A 12,814-nucleotide genomic window follows, 5' to 3' on the forward strand; every position below is an offset into this window, starting at 1 on the left:
GGTGATTTTGATAGGATTTCAATTTGTTTTTAAAATATTTTTCAACAGGTAAGGTTTTTCTCAAGATTATTAATTTTAAAACATGTACTGGGGTAGGCCACACAAAGTCCATACACTATTTCGGAAAAAAAGTTTTTTCAATAGTGTTTAGAAAAATAGTTACGTTAAAAACTCTTAGTTTAAATTCCGGGGTGACTTTGATAGTCAAAGTTTTTCTTGTTAAAATCATATTTAAGATGTTCAAACTATATTTGTACGTTAAATGTACCATCAATAAAGTAGCTGATAAAGTTCTTAAGAAAAAAAAATCAATGTTTATATTTAGTTAACTAACTTTATAAGCTTTTTATCAAAATACTAATAAATTTTACATAAAATTGTTGAAAAGTAGGAAATTTGCCTGAAATTTGTTAAAACTAATTTTGTTTATAAAATTATCGATTTATATTGCATTTTAAACTGAATACAAAGCCCGAATCACTAGTTTTCACATTTTACATGAAATTTGTTCAACTGAAATTGCATATAAATTTGGAGATTTTTTTGATTGTGTTTCAAGGACACATATTATTTATTATTTACAAACTTATTTAACATTCTCCTAGTGGAAAATTGTCCAAAGAACCCGAAAATGCATTCCGTTTCCCGATTCAAAATCATGTTCATTGAGAAAATCACTTTCATTGAGGAAATGACACTTTGAGAAGATTTAAATAATGACTTTCATCAATATTTTCTTAGTTATAGTTAACTTACTTTTTAAACATTTCAAAATTTTATGCAAAGTTCTTCTTGAGGTACTTTGAACACTTCTCTACCACGGTCAGTATGATTCTGAACCATTCCGTACGTATTTTAATTGTACTCTTCATTTTCTCTTCATTGCAAACCTATCAAAGTCACCCCGGCTATCAAAGTCACCCCGTTTTACGGTATTAACAAAACAATAAACGCTTATAAAGTGAAAATGCATACAAAAATAGTGAAAAATTGAGTATTTTACAGAATAAAACTCTAAAAAAATGAAAAATTACATTATTCTGTGAAAATTTGAGTATTTTAGTATTTATTTTTGTGTACATCCTTGGACCAAATTCGCCCATTCACATTTTTTTAACAAAGCAATATTTTATTGTATTTTTCAATGAACGAAATTTTGTATGCATTTTAACTTTATTAGAGTTTTTTTTGAAAAATAATGAAATTATTGTTTTTTTTTTTTTTTTTTTTTTGAAGGAAGCAAACTTGTGTAAGCATTTTCACTTTATTGGGCATTTTTGAACAATACTCAAATTTTCACAGAATATTGTATTTTTTAAATGTAGCGAAACTGTTTATGCAATTTCACTTTATTAGAGTTCGTTTTTCGAAAAATATAAAAATTATCTCAAAATACAGTATTTTTTGAAAATATTCTATTTTTTATAATTTGAAATATGAGTTCAAACGCAGCAAAATTTTGTGAGCATTTTCACTTTATTATTGTTTCATTTTGTAAAATATTCAAATTTTCTCAGAATATCGTTTTTTTTTTACCGAAGCGATTTTTTGTATGCATTTTCACTTTAGTTTTTTTTTGTTATACATTAAAATTTTCAAAAAATATTGTTTATTTTAATGAAGCGGAATTTTGTATGCATTTTCTCTTTAAAAAAACCAATGAAGTGAACATGCATACAAAATTTTGGTTCGTTCAAAAACATACAATATTCTATGAAAATTAGAGAATTTACAAAACAAATTCATTCATTGAAATTCATACTAGCCTTTTTAGCCAAGATAATTGTCAACTGTTTTTTTTTATCAAAATAACAAAGACTTTGACAAAGACCAATTTCAATTCTTTAGTTGGTCTAACTAAAATAATAATCACATTTTATTCATTTGAATGTTGATATTTTCAGTCCTGATTTGTATTTCTTAATTATACTCTGTTTAGATACAAAGGAATGAAGCAATAATAAATTAGTAAATAAAATTAGTAATAATTAAAAGTAGTAATTAAAAATATCCGAACCTCGCAATATCCCCAAATAAAAAAATAATTTCAAAATCAAACACATCAAGGAATGAATTCAAAATAAGTGCTTGCGCGCCATGAGAGTGTGTGCGTGCGGCCAGCACAATCCACGCGCCTCGCACGGCACACGGGAGTTTTTGTCTCTGAGGTTTCTCCTTTGATTCGTTGCCCGTTGCGTTGCGCGAGAAGCAAATATTTGATTATTTGTTTGGTAATCAAAAAGTGTGTTATAAAAGTTAGTGAACTATTGATTTATATATACCACCGTGTTCGTTACATTCTAACGAATCTAACGGTATATAAAAATATAGCTGAATAATGGAATATATTACCAAAAACTTGGGTGGAATTGCGCTCCTCTGATTTTCGGCAAAGTCCATGGGAATCGTATGGAGAAGTATAAAATCGTGAGTTTAACTGAAAAACTAAACTAGTTGTTCATATTTTGACTTAGAGACTTGATTTTTTTTACAGTGATCCGTTAGAACATGGGCAACATCGTGATGCTCATGGTTTTTTGAAATTCGTTGAAATCGATTTTTAAAAAATCAAAAAGTGAGATGCGCCAAATCACGACAAAATTTGGTTCTAGCTCCCGTTTCGCCTTAAGGCAAGTGTTAAAGTGCTATTTTCGTAGTTAGTGTTGAAATTAGCAAACCTACTTGAATCGCATAGCACATTAACCTAACGAGATTGCAGAGCTCCAACTCTCGTTTACCAGTGACGGTTTCTGAAGCAAAAACAGCCCAGGATCTTCATCATAGTCGCAGTCGTCTAAAAATAAAGACCGGTGACTGTGACGGACGCTCTGCGAGTTGGGGAATATAATTACAGTAATGCCCCGGCTCCAGAACATCTCTCATCTTGACCAGCGGATAAAACAAAAAAAAAAAAAGCTTCCTCCGCTGGCTGGTACTTTGCTCGGGTATTAGCACCACGTTGTCGGACTGCGGCCCGGCCATTACCACGTGCAAATGAGGTGGCAAAAACGGCAGTTTGTTGATGAATAGTAAACCATCAATCATCGTGTCGTGCACCGCTGATTTTTCGACCAACAACTCCACCGTGTGATAAAAAGTATACAAATAGTGATAAACGGTCCAAGTGTGTAAAAGGTAAATCTGGGAAGGAAAAAGTGGCATTTTTTGTCGTTGTTTTAACTTCAGTTGAAACGGAATACTTGTTGAGGAATTGAGCTTAAGAGAGCTTAAGAAACAATTCAGATTCAAGATTTCTTCTGAAGGGCAAACGTACTCAATGCGAAAAACCTGGTTTGTACTCAGATAAATACATTCAGGGGAAGATTTACTAATAAATTATAAAAAAATCCAAAGCTTAGGTCCTTCAACTCAAAAACAATTCCCTCAATAGCTGCAAGCATTTCACCATCAAAACAAAACAAAAATCTCCATTAACATTCGTCATCTGCTGTGCTTCTCATCATGTTTATTTCATTAGATGAGTTCTTCTTGTCTCGTAGTTACACAGTATTGTGGAAAATATCAAATTACACGATTCACCGAAATGTCTTGCAGAACCATTCCCCCACATCTGGGGATGGGACTTCTTGAAAAACGCCACCCACATAAGTTCATCTCATCCCTCGGTGGCAAAATATTGGATTTCGGATTAAGACACACGAACAAAAGAAACCGAGAAACCTTGGCTGGTTTTAATTCGCGTGTAACAAAAGCCACGAATTTGACGTGTGTCTTAAGGCTGTACCACCGTCACCTGCTGGCTGGATGGAGAAGACTTTGTCACTAAGCCCCTCCACCCACGTTGCTTCTTTGGGGGCTCATTGCTAAAGGTTAACTTTGTGGGATTCGTGTGATGGAAATTAAATTTCGCCATTTGAAAGCTTCCAAAGAACAATAAAATGAAAGCCTTTGGTGATTGATGCAAACATTTATGGACGACTTTGGGTGAAAATTTTGTTAAAAAAATAAATATATACTACTTTTAAATTTGCTTAAGGTCGAGGTTAAAGTCTAAGATAGTTTTTTTTTCTGTTTAAATATTTTTATAAGGAATGTTACTTTGAAACAAAAAGATTAGTTTGATTGTTTTGCATCAACAGGCAGTATTTGTAGATGTGGCTCGGTTTGTTCTAGAGGTCGTATCGAGTTGCTCCGATTTGGATGAAACTTTCAGCGTTTGTTTGTCCATACATGAGATGACCTCATGCCCAATATGAGCCCTCTACGACAAAGGGAAGTGAGGTAAAACGGCCATGGAAGTTTGAGGTCCAAAAACATGAAAAATCATAAAATTGTTCGCATTTTCCTATAACTTCATCAATTCCAACTCTCTTAGATGCATTCTTAAGGTCTTTTTAAGCACTTGGAAATGAGCTATAGACATCCGAGATTGGTTTGGACTTTTTCTCATAGCTTTTGCAAATTACTGTTAAAAATGGAAATTTTTAAAACCCCAATATCTTTTGGCAACAGCCTCCAACACCCATACTCCCATAGGTCAAGATAGGTAATTACGACTTGTTAAACACTGGTGAAAAACTCGCTCTTAATTTTAGATTTTTAAGAGATCATGATCTCCATTCTCATCCAAATTAAAAGATGAATGGTTCAGAGTTCAGTTTTTATTAAAAAAAAAACATTTTCTTATGAAGTTATAGCAAAGTTGTAGTTCTTGCCTTTTTCGCCTTACTGAGGAAAGGCTGTAAAATCACTTGAAAATGAACTTCTTAATTTGACCTCCTACAGTCATCCCACATATTCGGAACACCCACAAATTCGGAACACTTTCATGATAATTTGTCAATAGCATGCCAAAAGTAGTTTTTCTGTCGACCTTACTATTTTTAGAACCTTCATTTGGACATTATCTTGCTATTTCACTAGTAAAAGTAGGATTTTTTTTAACAAGAAACTTCATTCCAAGACTATTTTGTCCAGAGCAGCAAAACACTGCCTTCAAATGGCCTGTTTCATAATTGTGGGATGTTATTGTGCCTCCCACAATTGTGGAACTCCTGAATTTAACTGATATTTTAACAAAAAAAGTTATCAAACCATGTATAAAACATCACTAAGCTTGAGTTTCATTGGTTTCAGTGTGTGAAGTCATTTTTTTGTTACAAATATGTACTCCTGGAGAGATCTAAAGTTTGTTTACATCCGTAAGAAAAAAGTGTTCCGAATTTGTGGATTTCAAGGGTTAAAGCTTTTCTTCAAAAACTTGATATAAAAGTTAAAATTTGCAGATGTTCGAAACAGCATTCGAAAGATCGCAAGAAAAGCTTTCAAATGAAGGTAAAAGCGAATCATCAAGTTCAATTATCGATTTGCTCTGATTTTTTGAACATTGGCCGATCTGGAAACCGTTCCGAATATGTGGGATGACTGTACTCACAAAAAAAAATTAATGACAAAAGCATCTTATTTTTGATTTAAAAAGTAGCTAAAATTCGCTTGAGGGAATGTTTTTTTTTGTTTTAGAAATGATAACTTTTACTGGTAAAGGATTAGATCTCATTACTGACTGATTTAAAAGTCATTTGTTTTAATTAAATATGGCTTTATTGAACTTTCATAATAACATTTCTCTTACGTGATAAATGATATGGCTTAATGCTATTCATCTTTGCTGTATTTTTTGGTTTATTATTAATTGATCACATTCATTTTATTATCTTCAAATTGTTTAACATTATTGCAATGAAAAGAACACATTTGGGTCAAAATAAATACAAATCACTGTAACAACTAATCCTAACTTAAAATTAGAAAAAAAAACATTGAAATATTCAACATCATTACGAGTAAACTACGAACTATATTTTAAGATAAATCCTCCAAGCGTTCTTACTTGCTCCGCACGAGTTTTGCAACCACGCAGTGTTGTTGTCATCTCGATGAAAATGTTCAGAAGTTCTTGTGGTGAAAACAGGTCACTGCTGCCTTCATCCGTTGATGCTGGTTGGTTTTCCCTCGGTTGCTGACTGAAGCCTGGAGGTGTTGTATTCTCTGCAACTTTTTGCCGCTGATTCAACGGTAATGGCTGCAGATTCGGAACCACTCGAGCAGATCCCGCTCCTGGTGACGACAAAGCAGGAAAATCCGCGTCCGTAAAGCTGGTGGTGGTGCCTCGTCGTTGCTTGCTGCCGAATTTTTACAAACTCAGCTCGTTTTGGGCAGCTCCGATTATTAGTCGAATGGTCGCAACCGCAATTGAGGCATTTGGCTTCGATGTTCTCGTTGATTGTGTTGAAAGCTTGAGTTTTGTGCTCACCTCCGCAGGTTGCACAACGACTCTTGATGAAACAGTTCATTCCGCCATGTCCAAACTTCAAGCAGTTCGAACATTGCGTCACGTCACGGTGCACTGGACGATAACGTTCCCAAGTCACGATACTTGTTTCGACCACGTTCAACTTAAGAGTTTTGAGCTCTTCTTTCAGCACACTCACATCCATGTCGTACAGGCCTCGGAGGACCTGTTTCATGGGGCGTCTACACAGCTAAAAAAGTAGTAATCCAGCTGTGCGTAAAAAGCCTGCGTGTAAAATAAATATTGCATTATTTTATGCAATTTTAAGTGATTTTACACCCTGAAATGTGTAGCCCAACAGTATGGGAAACCTACTTGACCGAAATGTCAAGCTCATATTTGCGTTTATCCTTTCAGCTTTACATCGGTCTGATGGCCGAGTGGGCTAAGGCACCTGCCTTTACTGTTGGTGCTGGGTTTGAATCCTGTTGGTTGTAACTTTTTTTTTGTGTTTGCAAAAATTGTACATACAGTGTGTAATATTTAGTGTTTATTTTGACGAAGGTGATGTGCATGCTTTTGCATGCGATTTTACCATCGGATCGTCATGGCTGTAGTATTCAATCTTTGTGTGGTTCAAGAAATCCCGAACGTAGTTGTAATCCTTGCTGGTAGGTAGCAGAATTTTGAGTCCATCAGCACACAAGCGAATGGAAGCCCGTAAAGCACCAGATTTGATACATCCGGTCAGCCACTTTCGCACCGAATCCGATGACGTTTCACATGTTTTCACAAAAATGGGTAGCACCTTTTCCCGTCGTTCAAATTCTTCCTTCTCGCTTACGTCCACAGGGAGGGTAGCGAACTAGTTTCCAGACGAATTTAGAGCGTCCTTGCTCAAACTGCCTGGCTTTGCAGGTAGCGCATCGGCATTCTTTAGCTTCTTCAAATCGCCTCTTTTTCTTGTCGTGAGGCATTTTTGCACTTTTCATGAGCTAATTTCGAAGAGTACCTCACTGGTTGGTGGTCCCAAAGTATAATGTATATTAAGATTTTATTCTACTAAAAAAGAAACATAGAAAAAACATGTTGCAACTCCAGAACAAGAATTAACCTCGCAACCAAAAATTGAGCTGTCAGGAAAATACGAAATTGTTAAGTCAGGTGGATACGAAATTGTTAAGTAACCTAGTGCCTAAGTACTTAATATCAGGGAAATTAATTTATTCTAGAAACATTTAGGAAAGTTTGGCTTGTGTATTCATGCTAGATCATTGACTAGTGATCACACAAAAAGTTTTTCTATAACTCAGTTTATCATCGACATCGATGCCCTCTAACGACTCGATAAAATCTCCCCAAATCCCAGAGCAAACATTTCATCTGCTAAAGTATGAACCATTTTAGGAGAGGTTCGGAATTGATTTAGGTACGGATGAAATGTGTGTCAATAAGGAGCCAGGGTCCATACCTCCGGGCGCGTTCCAGATGGGAAGGGACGAGTGTTGAAGTTTGCAAATGAGAATGGATTATTGGACATTTGCCTGACAAGGGACTCAGGGGCCTGTGTGTGACCCTTACCGGATGGATTGATGGATTGGACCGTAGGACGTCGTTTTAGCTGCTGCCTTTCAGTCCCCGGAACCGGATTTGTCTGAAAGTAAATAAAATCGTTTGCATTAGTTCAATTGAGTAGTTAGTGATTTGCTATTATTATTTTGTGACAATGCAGTAGAAAGTCAGAGTAAGGGACCGTGAATTGGTGGATAATCTCATCTTAAATGCAAATGCAATTAGCACTAGCTTATACTTTGAATATATTACTAAATCAAAACACAATTCCACAATTCCTTTCTGGATGACACACACTTGCTAATTGTCAGTGTGAAGACAGCTCGTTTACCGAGGTGTGCAAATAATTCAAGAGTAACTGTCCCAATGTTGAGCACTCGAGCATTAGCGACAACGTGTATCCAAATATTGGGTCAAGTTCCCCTTTTGGAATGCTAATCGGGTCAAGCTTGTTCCAGTAATTGCATGTTTGACAGCAGTACAGAGCACATTGTTTGCATTGTAAAACCAAGGGAGTAAGGCTTCGATGGAGATTTTCATGTGTTTGTCAATATTGGCTAATAAGAGATCTAGTTGTTGAAAGCTCTGAACGTCTTGTAAATACCTTCGGGACATTAGCTGAATCTGTGGTGTTGAAATGATGCGTGAGATTCGAGAGAATATTGCATAATTGAACGTAACATAATCATTCTTTTATGTGATACTATTGCTAAGCATGATCCCCCAAGGTATGCTGAAGTTCATTGAAGAAGATATGAGGTTTTGAGGTTTTTAGCATCAATGTTTATTGCTTTGGGTAAGTGTTATAATCGAGTTTAACACTTTTGAACATTCCAACTCACAGTGCTCTAACAGAGGCATAACTGAACCAATCAAGACGATTCTTTTTCCAGTGATTTGTTTGGATGCATAGATGATCCTAGAACGTTGCAACACTCAATTTGATCAAATCTGTACTTTTTGCGATCAAAAACATCGTTCCAACTTTTTTTTTCGTGTGTTAAAAAAAAGTCGCCAAAAATCCTGCGGAGGCAGTCGTTCAAAAAAGTTGGAACGATGTTTTCGTTCGCAGAAATTACAGATTTGTTCAAATCAAGTTTTGCAAAAGTTTAGGATCATCTGGACATTAGGCCAAATAAAAAATCACTCCCCAAAACGAGCCAAAACTTATGCTTTCAGCTGGTAGGAAATTTTACGGAGATCATTTTAGTTTTTTATAACATTCAATTTATGTCCACGCAAAGAGAAGATATTTGCATTTTAATAAACAAAAAGTGACGAAATTTGAAAATTCTTACTACACCCAACTGGCAGTCGCATGATTGTGATGCATGGCGGCATGAAAGTATATCAGAATCTGCATGAAATCTGTCCTCATGCATTTTTTGCGATATAGGAGTATGACATTTTTGCCCGTTACCGACAATTATCGACATTACCGACGGCTTTTTGGTTGTATTTCACAAAAAAAACACTTAGCAGAACGTGAATTGAACCACCAACTTCCTGGTTATTGATCCGACACGCTATCACCGCGCCATGGACGCTTGATGAAAAGTGAGTGAAAGAGCACCAATATATGCTTCTCTTTGGAGTGTTGCTCGGGGACGGGCCAGCATTATATGTGTTGGTGAGAACTGCAGATCGCTGAAATTTTTACACGCGGGCAAAAATGGTCTACGGGCTTGCTGCAAAAAATGTTATAAAATGTGACATTTTCTGCAGCAAATCCAATGTTGCAGATTTTGAGATATATTTTTCCTTTGGGTGTATATAAGCGTTTTTACCATAACACATTGGCTACTATGATTTCTAACGAGAAGGCATTTTGGATATTTTTATTTTGCTCGCACAAAAACGATATTTGTTAATAACATTTCATGAAAAACATGAGATTTTCTCACAATGTGACGTAAACGACAAATAGGCATAAATCAAAATTAATTTTATTGACATATCTCCAAGCTGTGAACTTAATTTTTTGTTGCATGTACATTCGAATGAAACTGCATTTATAAACAACTTATTTTTTTTTTCGAAAATAGTTACCAATTAGATCTATACAGCAGTTCCATATGAAAGTTAAAGAAAAAAAAATAAAAGTGCTTCGATTTGGCTCAAAATTTTTCTGGGGGTTCCTTGGCCAAAATAATTAGACCCGTATTTTTTTGTTTAGCCATTAGGGTGGCCTACGTCGTGTTAGGGTGGTCCGAAAAATGGCCATTTTCGTCGATTTTCAAAAACCACTTTTTCAAAAATCACTTCGCTCCATTCAACCGATTTTAGCTGTCTAGGTGCAAATGAAAGATGATAAGTTGACTTCCAAGAAAAATGTGGAGTTTCAAAAATCTAGCCTAACATTTGAAAAGTCTAATGAAAACATCAAATGCCGTTTTGACGGTGTTCGACAAAGAGCCTATATCTGAAAATATTTTAACGGATTCCTCGAACAATTTTACATAATATATCAAAAATTAGGTGAGGTTCATTAACAGATTCAGAGATATGATTTTTGAAAATAAAATCTGGGTTTCGACGCGCGCGCGCAAAACGAAATTGACGAAATCGCCAAAAATCAACTTTTTCACTAAAACTGCGATAACTAGAAATTTCAGCGATGACCTATAGATGTTAGGTACCAAAATTTTCGTAATTGAAATACGCAACTTTTGGTACCCTAACATTTATAGGTCATCGCTGAAATTTTCGAGTTATCGCAGTTTTAGTGAAAAAAGTTGATTTTTTGCCGATTTCGTCAATCTTCCGTTTTCGCGCGCGGCGCGTCGAAAAACCCGGATTTTATTTTCAAAAAATCATATCTCTGAATCCTGTTAATGAACCTCGCCCAATTTTTGATAAGTTATGTAAAATTGTCCGAGGAATCCGTTAAAAATATTTTCAGATATAGGCTCTTTGGTCCAGACACCGTCAAAACGGCATTTGATGTTTTCATTAGACTTTTCAAATGTTAGGCTAGATTTTGAAACTCCACATTATTTTTCTTGAAGTCCAACTTATCATCTTTCATTTGCACCCTAGACAGCTAAAATCGGTTGGAATGGAGCGAAGTTATGATTTTTTGAAAAAAGTGGTTTTTGTGAAAATCGACGAAAATGGCCATTTTTCGGACCACCCTAACACGACGTAGGCCACCCTAATGGCCAAACAAAAAAATACGGGTCTAATTATTTTGGCCAAGGAACCTCCAGAAAAATTTTGAGCCAAATCGAAGCACTTTTATTTTTTTTCTTTAACTTTCATATGGAACTGCTGTATACAGTATGTCAAAAAAGTATTTACACCCCTTGGGCACTATGCACATTTTGTGATGAAACATGTAAAAAATTTAAAGTTTGACAAGAACCTAGTACTACGTTTTGTTCAGAAACTCATGCCAAACGTTTTGCTACAAAAATCTAATGAAAAGATGATTTCTATAAAAAGTTATATAACAAATACTATTACGAAAATAAAAAAGGTGCAAAAAAAGTTTGTACACCTTCGAAAAATTAACATAAATAATGTTATTTGTTGACAAATCACCATAAATCCTGTCTCAACTCCAAATAGCATCCTGACTGATTAAAAATAATTTGGATTGAATATAAAGTTTACTAACTACTTAGTATAAAAATTTATATAACTCTGGAAATTCTATATAAAACATATCTAAACTTAATTTTGCAAACTTTTAATTCAAATAAATGTCAATATATTACCATAGACTTGCTAAATAAACATTTTGGAGTGGGTATAACATCGTTTTGGGGGTATTTGTATCGACAGAATAAATTTTTCGTTGGAATTTCGTACAAACCCGAAATTACGTCGTCGGAAAATCCGCCGGTATCTGAACCGGTCCACAATTCACAAGTCAACCTATGTGGCATCAGAAAGGGCATAAAATTTCCGATCTTTTGATACCCATACATCCAGGTTTTCTATAAAACCCACGTTTTTAAATACCTGGGCAAAAAGTAAGTTTGATCCACGAGAACAAAAATTACGAAATTCCATACATTTTTGGAAGGTTGCTCAAACGAAACCATAACAACGTTTTTGCTTAGGTATTTAAAAACGTGGGTTTTATAGAAAACCTGGATGTATGGGTATCAAAAGATCGGAAATTTTATGCCCTTTCCGATTCCACATAGGTTGACTTGTGAATCGTGGACCGGTTCGGATGCCGGCGGATTTTCCTACGACGTAATTCCGGGTTGGTACGAAATTCCAACGAAAAATCTATTCTATCGATACAAATACCCCCAAAACGGTGTTATACCCTCTCCAAAATGTTTATTTAGCAATTCTATGGTAATATATTGACATTTATTTGAATTAAAAGTTTGCAAAATTAAGTTTAGATAAGTTTTATATAGAATTTCCAGAGTTATATAAACTTTTATACTAAGTAGTAAGTAAACTTTATATTCAATCCAAATTATTTTTTTAATCAGTCAAGGATGCCTATTTGGTGTTGGGAGACTGGATTTAGGGTGATTTGTCAACAAATAACATTATTTATGTAAATTTTTCGAAAGGTGTACAAACTTTTTTTGCACCTTTTTTATTTTCGTAATAGTATTTGTTATATAACTTTTTATAGAAATCATCTTTTCATGAGCTTTTTGTAGCAAAATGTTTGGCATGAGTTTCTGAACAAAACGTAGTACTAGGTTCTTGTCAAACTTTAAATTTTTTACATGTTTCATCACAAAATGTGCATAGTGCCCAAGGGGTGTAAATACTTTTTTGACATACTGTATTTGTTCATTTCGAGAAGATCACAGAGCAGTACTTATAAATATGATGTTTACGTCACATTGTGAGAAAATTCCATGTTTTTTTTTCATAAAATGTTATTAACAACTATCGTTTTTGAGCGAACAAAATAAAAATATCCAGATTATATGCTATTCCGCTTGTAATCATAGTAGCCAATGTTTAATGCTAAAAACGCTTACATACTAAGAATTTTGAAAATTCATC

General features: G+C 34.7%; 1 protein-coding gene across 5 annotated transcripts in view; it reads right to left on the reverse strand.

Annotated features, from left to right (window-relative positions):
* LOC6049262 (5-hydroxytryptamine receptor 1) overlaps nucleotides 1-12,814 on the reverse strand; it is a 181,225-nt gene that overhangs the window by 103,546 nt on the left and 64,865 nt on the right. For 4 of the 5 annotated variants that reach the window (XM_038255784.1, XM_038255794.1, XM_038255775.1 and 1 more), the window contains one exon: nucleotides 7,835-7,907. The gene's annotated coding sequence lies outside the window, so the exon portion shown is untranslated. The other variant, XM_038255801.1, reaches the window with a different exon arrangement.

This window comes from Culex quinquefasciatus, chromosome 1 (assembly GCF_015732765.1).
Source record: "Culex quinquefasciatus strain JHB chromosome 1, VPISU_Cqui_1.0_pri_paternal, whole genome shotgun sequence".
Lineage (NCBI taxonomy): Eukaryota > Metazoa > Arthropoda > Insecta > Diptera > Culicidae > Culex > Culex quinquefasciatus.